Raw genomic sequence first — 13,299 nt, forward strand, 5'->3', positions numbered from 1 at the left:
TCTGACTGAAATGAGGTATGGCCGCTTCCACGCGGTATTGTACAGCCTTCACAGGCTCCTAAGCCGGCGTGGACTGCCTCCATACTGGGCATCTAGGGAGTACCTCAGTACGCATGCTCAGAACACCCACAGGTCTCTATGCAAGGACCCGGGCCCTGGTGAGTTTACAACATGAGGAAAACACCCAAAGCACAGGCCAACCTTGCAAGCGCGGCATCCTGGCTTGCTTATAACAGCAATTTCAGCTTGCGCAGATCCACAACTTATTTGCAAACAGATTAATTAATGTTACAGCAGCTGTTTGCAGCCAGTCTGTGATCTCGCGGAGCACAGATGACACTTTGCCGTCGTCTACTCCGTAGGGGCAATTCCAGCAATGCTCAGATTAGGTCTGTGCTGCAGAGACCCGCAAGATGAAATAAGTCGAGTCCTGAAACCACCACACTGGCTTTCCAGGAACCCCAGGCCACCAGCTCTCTAGTGGTGTCCCTGTCCCCCCACTTTCTGGGCTTCCTTCTAATTATGGCCCCCAAAAAGCCAGTTTGCAAACAGATTGTGAAAAGAAAACCAGGCATTGTTTTCGTTTTTTATTTATTTATTTAAAACAAAATGGTTATTTTCTTGTGCTTTCGGGTCCCTCTGGGTTGGTGTTCAGCAGTGTGAACCACTGGGTGTAATAAAAGAAAATGCTTGACTATTTTTCAGTAAGCTGACAGAATAAACAAATGTCTGAGGAAGTGCGGAGGAGGCGCCGAGCACCATTCCGCATACACGAGGTAGACGGCTCCGACCCCGCAGTGTGGCTCCTCCGATTGGGTTTCTCTTTTAGAAGGAAAAAAACGAAACAGAAGACAAGACAAAATCCCCAAAGCCTCGCTAGGCTAAATTTCCTTCCTTTCCTTTGAACAGACTACACAGATTTTGTTGACTAATTGGGATCAATCCCAGCTGTAAAACGCCTAGCTATCCTGCAGCTTTAATTAAGCTACCGGAGGGAGCTGTTTATCAATTAACACTTGTTACAAATTATTAGTAATTATATGGACTTTGTATGTATACTACAGCCTGCAAAGACCAAAACTGCCTTCCTTCCCCCGTTGTTAAGGAAGCAAACCGAACAGTTAACGGGCTCGTTGGAGGAAGGTACCAGTCCGACCAGAGCTTACGGAATCCCCCTTTTGGTGGGAAGATTTGGGAGATGCTTCAGTGCTGGGGACACAGCCGTCAAACAGTCACCATGTACGATGTATGCTCGGTTTTTTTCCAGAGCTTCGTGTTGACTGGCAGGCAGCCTAATGTGGACTCTGGGCCTGTATTTACTTTTTGAGTAACAAGCATAAATGGATATGGGAATTCTATGTAAAAGTTGGTAATGTATTCAAGCATTAAAGCTACCTCTCTCAGTATGCTCCTGGTTCTGTGATAATTTTAATTGGCTTAATTGAGATGCACAAACCTGATTAATGTTTAATTCCTTTATATTAAAAAAAAGAGTCAAGTAGTTCGACATTTCTTCAATTATGTTAGATCTTTCTCGACTTCAAAGGAATGTTCCGTTAGACAGCTAGATACGGGCGAGCTGATTAAAGAATAAAGACTGCTCATTATAATCTAAGAGTACAAAATTGGTTTGTGTAGCCTTTGAAAGTCAAAATTATGAGCTAAAACTTGAGCTACAGTAATTAACCCAGTTTATAGTCATTTTTGCTTATCTGTTTGCTTATGATTAGTAATTTAAAATGATCCCTGGGATTGATTTACACATCTAAAGCCCATTCTGGGACCCAAAATGTTTTGTCCATGATTCTTTAAACACTGGAGGAATGTAGTTAATGATACTAGTAAATACCTACCAATGAACAGAAGTCATTAGTATTGAAAAGACTTCATTGTAAACTGCCTGACGCTTGATGCGTAAATATAGAAACGTTTGCATACTGCAATCTACCTACAAAACATTTAAAATCTAACTTGCATTTCCTGTGGCCCTCTGGAATATTAAAAACAAGTGCAGGTGAAAAGTGTAAGTCACAGGGACATTTCACTGCGTGTGGCCCCAACAAGGGCCTCACAGATGCGTTCCGTTCCACAGTTCCCTCCAGGGAGCAGAATCAGGGAACATCTGGCAGAGAACTACTAGGGAGTCAGAGATAGTCGAGATGTGCCCCAGAAGTATGCATTCAGGGCTGAAGAGAGGGCTCAGCCAGCACCGCACTTGTCTTGCAGGTATGAAGACCCAGACTCCAGCTCTAGAACTCACATTGAACAAACAAACAAGCCAAGCACGGCGGGGCGGTGGCTCAGTTTATAACCCCAGCGCTGAGAAGGCAGAGACTGCAGAAGACTCGTGGCACAATGACAAGCCCAGCCGGCTTGGCGAATCTCAGGTCTATGAGAGATTCTGTTCTCGACATACAAGGTGGGCAATGCTGAGGAGTGGTACCCAATGCTGTCCACTGGCTTCCATGTTCACACAGACGCACCCAAAATACACACGCACACACACACAAACATACACAAATGTATATTCAGAGTGATCACACATTTGCCAATTTTTAAAGACTTATTTTTATTTGTGTGGGTGTGTATGGGTAGGTATGTGTACGTTAGTACACATGTCTACGTTAGTACACATGTCTACAGAGGCCAGAGACATCCAATCCTCCTACAGGTGGAATTAAAGGTGGTTGTAAGTCACCTAATGTGGGTGTTGGGACCTGAATTCAGGTCCTCTGAAAGAGTGGTGTACACTCATAACCACTGAGACAATTTTCCAGCCCCTATTTGCTAAGTCTTAAATGTTTCCAAGATTTTAGTGATAAAGAAAGAAAAAGCCACCTGTGGCCCTTCAACCCTGTGCTTGGGGTGGGGGGTGCTGTTGGCCACCACCCTCAGGACCAAGGGGGCAGGGTTCAGATGTCATGAATACCAACAGATTGACTCCCAGGGTCAGTTTCAGTGAGACAGATCAACTTTATTTGAGGTGAAGAAGGCCTATATAGATTTTGGGGAGTGGATAGGGGTCTCAGAGGTGGGTTGGAGGCTGGGCTGGAGGCCTGGGAATGCTTCTTTGACATAAAGAGGAATTCCAAAATCCTGCCTGGCAGATTTTTATCCTGGAGGGAGGAAGTTGAACCTGTAATTTGGCCGTAGACTATAAGTCTGGTGTGGGGGGAAGGGGGGGCGGCGGCTATAAAGGAGCAGAGGGAGAGAGGGCGGGCCTAACTCCTGCCAGTCTCAGGATGTTGGGGGTTTGGGGTATAGCTCAGTCTCACTCTTGTTCCAGGCCAGCTCCCCCATCCCGGCCCCACCCCCACCGTGGTCGCATGTGCCCACGGTCATTTGATGATAGAAAGCTTAGAGCAGAATGAAATGGGATCAAGGCAAAGAATCCAGGCACCCAGTTCAGATCAAATGTTCTACAACTGTGTGAGCATGCAGCCATGCCAGCTAATTGCCCTGTGAGGAAGTGGTGGCAGTGCGTTCCCTCGACACTGGTTTCCTGCAATGAACTTGATGTAGATGTTCCCTAGCAAGGAGCCTCCACAGACAAACAACTTGAGAAACTTTGCACTGTTTTCTATTTTTGAAGAATCATTATAGCCATTCAAATATTAAACATTCTACACATTTTATTAAAGAATCTTTTTTGTGAAATGCCAACTAATATGGTACAACAGCTTTAGGCTGCAGTAGGGAACATTGGAATAGAAACGAGACGTCTGCACTCATTACCATAGAGCCGTGGTGATCACATCTGTCCACAGGAACTTGTCCTTCTCACCTTACCAGGGCGGGACTAGTCCGCATGCGCAGTGCGAGCTCAGCCTTACGTCATGCCCTTCTTCAAAAGGAGAGCAGCAGTGAGAAGGCATTAGCTCTGCCTCTGCTTCTGGCTCACTGCATCGCTGTATGCTTGATTTGTCTATGTAGCACATATGCTAGAATGTTCTACTTTCAAAGAGGGGGACGGTGGGAGTGACTCCACACGCGCACCTGCCACCAGCCTCACAATGGGAGTGTATCCCGGCGACCTGCATGGTGGACAGAGAAAGCAGACTCCTCAAAGGTGTCTGACCTACATATTCACGAATGCATGATACACACTCACATACATACACAGACATGCACACACACACACACACACACACATATATATATATATATACACACTCATACATACAATCACACACACATATACACATTCACATCCATATTCACACATACACATAGAGATGCACACATACACACATGAATACACACATACCCCCACACACACAGCATACTCATACACACACATATGCAGAAACACATACTCACATACATACACAGACATGCACATATGCACATACATATATACACATACTCATACATACATACAAACACACACTCACATACATATACACACATATATACACAGAGATGCACACACATATATATATGCACACACACATATACATACACACATAAGCAGACACATACACACACATAGCCATACACACACAGACATATACACACACATGCAGAGACACACATACACACATAGACATATATATACACATTCATATGTGCTCATGCACACACGCTTACATACATATACACACATACAAAAACACAGAGATGCTCACACATACACACATGTACACACATATACATCATATACATGCACATACACATACATATACGATACGGATATGGATACGGATACATATATACATAGGCAGACATATGCACACACATACTCATACACACAGACATATACATACATATGCACAGAGACACACACACACACATATATATATACACACACACACACTCATATGTGTATTCAGGAGAAGCTGAGAGAGAAGCCTGACTGAATCGGTCAGCTCGGAGAGGAGTCTGAGGCAGAACAGCTGAGCTGACCAGCCAGAGCTCAGGGTGAGCTCATTCAGCAGTAAGTCTCAGAGGTAGAAGACATTCTAGGCCTAGATTAGATTGTGTGGAGGGTAGAAGCTTCCAGGCCTAGGCCCAGGTTAGCAGACGGAGGCAGTATGTCATGGAGAGGACATACACACAGACATATACATATGTATTCACACACACATACATATACACACATACAAACATACAGAGATGCTCACACATACACACATGTACACACACATATACATATACACATATAAACATAGACAGACATATACACACATATGCACAGAGATACACAAGCAAACACACACATATACACACACACTCATACACAGACATATACACTCACAATACATGCATTGATACATACACATACTCATATACATATACACATAGACACACACATGCACTCACACACATATACACCTATGTACAAACACATAAATAAATAAATAAATAAATAAATAAATAAATAAACAATCTTTAAAAAGAGATGAGAGAAATGTGTTCCAGAATCAAAGAAGAAATTAGCCATCTTAAACTTGAAAGTATGAGTCCTGGACATTTTCTTAAGATACCATTTCCTAAGATTACCAATGATCTATGACATAAACAAGAAAAACTTTGGTTTCCATGGATAGATATGGAAATTATATAGAGGTGTGTGTGTGTGTGTGTGTGTGTGTGTGTGTGTTCTAACTTCATCCAATGAGAGGGACCAGAAATATGGGCACCTCGGTACTGAATGGCACAGCCAGCGCAGCGCCCATATCTTAGCTCCTAGAAAGTGCAGGGTGCACACCTTTAATTCCAGCAGGAGGAGGCAGAGCCAATTGCACCTCTGGGAGTTCCAGACTAGCCTGGTCTACAGAGTGAGTTCCAGGATAGCCAGGGCTACACTGTAAATATATCTTTTGTTCTCCTGTTGTAACTGTTCTCTCCGTGACATACTGCCTCCGTCTGCTAACCTGGGCCTAGGCCTGGAAGCTTCTACCCTCCACACAACCTAATCTAGGCCTAGAATGTCTTCTACCTCTGAGACTTGCTGCTGAATGAGCTCACCCGAGCTCCGGCTGGTCAGCTCAGCTGTTCTGGCTCAGCCTCCTCTCCGAGCTGACCAATTCAGTCAGGGTTCTCCTGAATTTCTCTGATTCACTTTGTCTGCCACTCAATCAGACCTCACTTTCACACGTGAGTGCTTCCTTCTACAAACCAACTTTACCTTCAGTGTTTGGGATGAAAGGTGTGTACTAAGGGTGTGTCTGTATTCTAGCTAGAAGGAATTAAAGATATGTGCTAAGGTTGAGCCACACCACAACTAGAAACATTTTTCCCCCTCAGGAAATAACACAATCTCAGGGTTCACATTGTGATCAAATATCCTACAACACTATATAACAAAATCCTGTCTCAAAAGAAAAAAATCTGAGCACTCACTATTTTAATTAAGGTTTCTATTGTTTTGATAAACACTGGGAGCAAAAGCAACTTGAGGAAGAAAGGGTTTATTTCATGTTACACTTCCAAGTAATAGTCCATCACTGACAGGAGTGTGGGCAGGAACTCAAAGCAGGGGCCTACAGGAAGGAGCTGAGACAGAAGCAGTCAATGGGAGAATGCTGCTTATTGATTTGCTTCCCATGTCTTACTCAGCCAACTCTCACACATCCAGCACCACCTTCCTAAGGGTAGTATAGTCCACAGTGGGCTGGACCCTCCCATGCCAATCATGACCACAGTGGGCTGGTCCCTCCCATGCCAATCATGACCACAGTGGGCTGGTCCCTCCCAGGCCAATCACGAATCAAGAAAACATCCCATGGGCCTGCTCACAAGCCCATCTAGTGAGGGCATTTTTCTTAACTGAGGTTTCTTCTTCCCAAATAGCTTGGGTCAAGTTGACATAAAACTAACCAACCTGCTCACCAAAGGAAATCAGGGCTGCAAGATACAAAGACTGGTTCAGGGCTGGGGTAGGACGTGTACCCAATGAGCTTTGATCCTAGAACACCTGCTATACCACAAGGTAAGGAAATTATGTATTCAGGGACAGATGGGACATGCCAGATGAAAACAAAAGGCAACTTCGAAAGACCCTCCACTATGTAAATGTTAGGCAAGTATGAAAAAGTCATTATGGTATAGTAACAATCATAACATATAGTAAGTAAAACTTTGTGAGCCCATGCAGATAGGAAAGAAGGGTAAGAAGAATGGATAAATGGAAGGAAGGAAAAAATGATTATGGGAAGTGAAGAAAAAATCTCACTTTCCCCATAGTAAAATGTCCACTGCTAAGTACAGAAGGAAGGGCCTGATCAAAATGACCATTTTACAGTCACCACAGGAGTAACTGCTTCAGACAAGGAGTCATTACAAGATGCAGAAAGTAGTAGATGCGCTTTGATAAGCACATTTGCTCTCAAAGTATCTCTCTACAAAATGCATATTAATCACCAGAGGTAAAATTCTAGTAGAGAAATTTGCACAAACTATGGTGGTCAGGGTTCAAAGGCCAGCAGTTGTCATGTTACTAAGGCGTGTTTATAGCAGGCATCTCCTGATATGACTCGCTGATCTTGCGCCCATGGTCTGAATGTCATTGTAAAAAAAAATTAATAAATGCGAACTGAGGGACTCTGCAAAAGAGGCAGGGCAGAACTCAAAGACAGAAAGGTCATCACTATGAAAACTGGGAGCCATGCAAGGGGGCTGAGAAGACAGGACGGGTAAATGTTAAACCAACTCAAAGAAATCCTATACTGGGATTTTAATGCAATTTGTATTTAGTCTTTGAAAATCACATACAAGCATACATTTTCAGTCCTATTCTTCCCAGAATCTGCCTCTCCCGCTTCTCCCAGCCTCACTCCCCATGTCTCCCGCCTTCCTGACCCCTGAAACTCCATATCCTCTGTTTGTCTTAATGTATAACCACTGAGTCCAGTGAATGCTGTTCATATACTCCAGGGTGTAGTGCTGTTTACTGGAGAGTGGTCACCCTACCAGGGGCTGAACCCTAAAAAAATGACTCTCCTTCCCCTAGAAGACATCATCTCAAACCATCTTCCTTCTGTTACCCTGAAGGACAATAAAGAAAACGGGCAAACAGATTAGATGACAACTCTGTATCACCCTACATCCATATTAGCTTCTTGATTTAGATAGTCAGACTGTAATTCTATAAGACAATATCACGCTTCCAGAGATGGACAGCTAGGGCTGGAGAGATGGCTCAGCAGCAGAGCGCCTGCTGTTCTCGCAAGGACCTGAACTGGGTTCCCAGCACCACGGCTCTGGGACTCACATGAAGGACCTGCCACCCTCTTTTAGCTTCCAAGGACCTTTCATGCACACAGTGACAAACACATACACAACACACACACACACACACACACAAATCATATAGCTTAAAATAAATCAGATACATACACACATTACCTACACTCCATTCAGGAATAAAAGTGCATATCTATAACTTTTTTTTTAAAGATTTATTTATTTATTATATGTAAGTACACTGTAACTGTCTTCAGACACTCCAGAAGAGGGCATCAGATCTCATTATGGATGGTTTTGAGCCACCATGTGGTTGCTGGGATTTGAACTCAGGACCTTCAGAAGAGCAGTCAGTGCTCTTAACCGCTGAGCCACCTCTCCAGCCCCTCTATAACTATTTTTAAGGAGTCAGAAAAGGCATTTTACATGTGGATATTTGCGTGCACATATTTGGAGTGGGAATAATAAACCACATATGGTAATATGTATATATATATGTGATAGGTATAGATAAATAAGCATTTGGATTATCCAGATGAAGGATCAGTAAAAACATGTAATTTTCCATTTTTTGTCTCTGGTATTCCTTCAAATTTTAAAATAAAGTGAAGAGGGAAAGCCTGGGTCAAGGAGGAAATTCCCTGGAAAGAAAATCTGAGACGGGCATGCTTAACTAGTTTTCCACAGGATTGTACAGTTAAGATTCTCCGGGGACCTGTCACCTTCAACTCCCTCAAAGGCAGTCTCAGCTCCTTGAGCACTAAAGTCATATTCTTCTTTCCTTGGAAACAGGAGAGCCTGAGTTTCATCCCTAGAACCCACACAAAAGGCCAAGCATGGCGGCATGTTCTTATCATTCCAGTAATGGGGCAAGACCAGGAAGATCACTGGGGCTTACTGGTAAGTCACACACTCACACACACTCACACACACACACTCACACACTCACACTCGCTCACACTTATGCACTCACACACAGTCACACTCACTCATCGACATTCACATGCTCACACACAGTGAGCACAGACCTGGCAGGGGATGGGAAGAGATGATTTTGTGGCAGACATTAGCAGACAGGAGAACTCACCCATGAGACAGTCATTGTAAGTGGGATGAAGTAAGAGGCCTTTGAATCTCCAGAATTTGGGGGGATGATGACCGAAACCATCGTATACTCTGAAAGTCCCTGCTGACTGAGCACCTCAGGGAGGGTGGACCAGGACTCTGTTTTTAAAAACTCTGAGAGGGATGCAGTGTGAGGCTGGGTGTGTCAACTCTTTAGGGGATGACTTCAGTGGACCCAACAAAGCAAACTTACTGTGAAACCTGCAGAAACAACAGTGTATATCCGCACTGCAGCAGATTCTCAAACATGCTGCTACCTCTGGCTCAGTGTGGACTGTGTGCGCTCCTACTGTGCTCATGCGTGCTCTCACCTCTGGCTCAGTGTGGACTGTGTGCGCTCCTACTGTGCTCATGCGTGCTCTCACCTCTGGCTCAGTGTGGACTGTGTGCGCTCCTACTGTGCTCATGCGCTCTCAGCTCTGGCTCAGTGTGGACTGTGTGCGCTCCTACTGTGCTCATGCACTCTCACCTCTGGCTCAGTGTGGACTGTGTGCGCTCCTACTGTGCTCATGCACTCTCTCCTCTGGCTCAGTGTGGACTGTGTGCGCTCCTACTGTGCTCATGCACTCTCTCCTCTGGCTCAGTGTGGACTGTGTGCGCTCCTACTGTGCTCATGCGCGCTCTCTCCTCTGGCTCAGTGTGGACTGTGTGCGTTCCTACTGTGCTCATGCACTCTCACCTCTGGCTCAGTGTGGACTGTGTGCGTTCCTACTGTGCTCATGCACTCTCACCTCTGGCTCAGTGTGGACTGTGTGCTCCTACTGTGCTCATGCACTCTCACCTCTGGCTCAGTGTGGACTGTGTGCGCTCCTACTGTGCTCATGCACTCTCACCTCTGGCTCAGTGTGGACTGTGTGCGCTCCTACTGTGCTCATGCACTCTCACCTCTGGCTCAGTGTGGACTGTGTGCGCTCCTACTGTGCTCATGCACTCTCACCTCTGGCTCAGTGTGGACTGTGTGCTCCTACTGTGCTCATGCACTCTCACCTCTGGCTCAGTGTGGACTGTGTGCGCTCCTACTGTGCTCATGCGCGCTCTCACCTCTGGCTCAGTGTGGACTGTGTGCACTCCTACTGTGCTCCCCATTTGGTTCCACCTGTGAGGCCTTCAGCAAGTTCACTTCTGAGCCTCAGCCTCCTGACAGGTTGTTATAAGAGCCACCTAACTTAAGACCTGAGGCATCGGTGTTAGCCATCGGTAACTTACCTATCCAAGCTCTTCCCATTTTGTTTTTTTTCAACCAGGTGACCCATCCTCCTCCTCGCCGGCTGTTGTCCCCTGTGTGTTCTGAATCTTCGTCTCCAATTTCTGGCCTGTCTCTGGCTTTCAGGTCCACATCGTGCCCAGCTGGTCCTAGCAGAACCACACCAATGCCCTATAGCAGCACAACTAAAGCATGGGAAGCCACAGCAAGATTCACGCCAGAGAGGCCAAGAAAGCAAAGGCTCACAAAGCCGAAGCCTGAGCGCTGTATTCCACCCTAGCTCCCAGCTCAGGACGGTGTCACTCAAATCCAAGATGGCTCAATCCCGCTCAGTCAATCCTCTCTGGAAACACAGGCCCAACATTTCTAAACACACGTTTCACCAAGTCCTAGGCGATTCTTAATCCAGTGAAGCTTTTTGTTTTTAAAGATTTATTTATTATGTGTAAGGACACTGTAGCTGTCTTCAGACGCAACAGAAGAGGGCATCTGATCTCAATGCAGATGGTTGTGAGCCACCATGTGGGTGCTGGGATTTGAACTCAGGATCTTCAGAAGAACAGTCAGTGCTCTTAACCACTGAGCCATCTCTCCAGCCCCGATCCAGTTGATAATGAAGATTAGCCACCATGGTGGCGCACACATATTACCAACTATAACTATTTATTCTAGTAACATGTTCCCAGGAGCCACCGTGTTCACGGCACTGAACCAAAACAACAAAGAACACAAGGTCCGTTCTTGTCAGCATAGGTTTTGAGTCTCCTAAAAAGGTGATTATAAAGTAAGTGGTAAATGCAAAAAAAAATGGGATTTCCAAAACGCACCAAGGAAAAGGCCCAGTTCTGACCTGTGGGGCTGCGGACGGCTTCCTAGAGACAGAAAACAGACAGACCCGTGATGAGCCAATCTGGAATTAGTGGAGGAAGTAAAACACGAAGGGCACAGAAGGGAAGGTCAAGAAAAGCCGAAGATACCTGCTAGATTTAGATTGAATAGTAGTTCCTTTTCCTGTTATAAGAAACTTGGAAATAGCGTATGAATAAATAATACTAAACTCTACTTTCAATGCTACGCAGCTAAGGTTCCTGGAGATACCCAGGAGGAGCTGCCCAATAGGCGGCTGGATGATGGGGGTTCCTGGAGCTCTAGAGATTGATTGTGCGTGCGGCGGTGGGCTTAGAAGTCATTATCATGTAGATGATACTTAAAAACATTATACAGAGCAAAAAAGACTGCTGCAGGCAGGCAGGAAGGAAGAGGCTACAAAAGGCTTTGAATCTTATTCTTTCCTGCTCTCACCTAGACCTTAGTCTATCAAATACTCAACCATCTTTTCCTTGCTTCTCGTATCCCCCCACTACTCTTCCTCACAGGCTTTAAGATATGCTTCTCTATCATATAAAATATAATCCTATCTTTTGACAACCCCACAACGCCGCAGCAGGCCTGTCGCTCTCTCCTCTTCAGAGCTGAGCCTTGTAAAATGGAAATGGAGAACTGGGTCCTCTTTGCCTTTCCTCAGCGGCCGCCCGTGCCTCCATTTGAGTGCTTGCATCAGAATCATCCACGGTCTTAGACAGGCCCTGTCCAGGTGCTCGCCGGCTGCTGCTGTCTACCTTGCCTGACTTCTCCAGGCTTTAGAGACTGGAACACCGAACAGTTCGCCCTCTCGCTCAAAGCGCTTCCTGCCTTGCTTTCCTTCTCTTCCTCCTCTCCATTGCGCTGCCCTGTGCCCCGGCCACTACCCTGCCCCCTGCTCCTCTCCATAGCCCCGCCCCCTTTCCTCTCCACTGCCCCACCCTTTGCCCCTCCCAGCCCCTTTTCATTGTCTCTTCTTTGTCTATTCAGGATATATTATTTGTTTCACTTTTTAAAACTTTATCCCTGTAATCCCAGCACTTGGGAGGCAGAGGCAGGTGGATTTATGAGTTCGAGGCCAGCCTGGTCTACAGAGTGAGTTCCAGGACAGGCAGGATTACACAGAGAAACCCTGTCTCGAAACAAAAAACAAAAACCTTTATCATTACTGTATGAATTACTGTGTGTACACAAGTGGTTATGTGTGTGAGTTGGAAGCACATACCACACGCATGTGGAGGTCAGAATATGTGAATGAGCCAGATCTCTCCTTCCACTGTGTGGGTTCACAGTATTGGACATCCAACTAGGACAGCAAGAGTCTTTCCCCAGCGAGTCATCTTGCCGGCCTGTATTTCTAGTATTTCTGTCTCAAGATTCTTAGGAAGCCAAGTGTGATGGCCATCTATAACCCCAGCACTTGGAAGTGGAGTCAAGAGTGTCACAAGTTTAAGGTCAGCCTTAGCTGACATTGAGATTAAGAGTCTAAAGCCATCGTAGACGGCATGATATCCTGTCTCACAACAATCAAGATTAAAAAAGTTTTAAATATCCTTTTGTAAATTATTTCTCCATCTTCCAAGCCCACCCAAGTTATTAAATGGAGATAGAAGCCCAATGGTCCATTGAATTGGATAGAAGAACGAATGGGTAATCATAGCATTTAATGTCCTTTAAGACAATTACGGGAAGTTAATGAAGTATCAATCTATAGCTTGCATTTCCTCAACCTTCCTAATGCTGGAATCCTTTAATACAGTTCCTCATGTTGTGGTGACCCCAAACCATAAAATTCTTTTTGTTGTTACTTTATTACTGTAAGTCTGCTACTGTTATGAATTGCAATATAAATATGTTTTCTGCTGATCTTAGGTGACCCATGTGAAAGGGTCATTCGATGCCCCCAAAGGGAACGCAACCCA

The sequence above is a fragment of the Apodemus sylvaticus genome, chromosome 11 (genome assembly GCF_947179515.1).
Source record: "Apodemus sylvaticus chromosome 11, mApoSyl1.1, whole genome shotgun sequence".
Lineage (NCBI taxonomy): Eukaryota > Metazoa > Chordata > Mammalia > Rodentia > Muridae > Apodemus > Apodemus sylvaticus.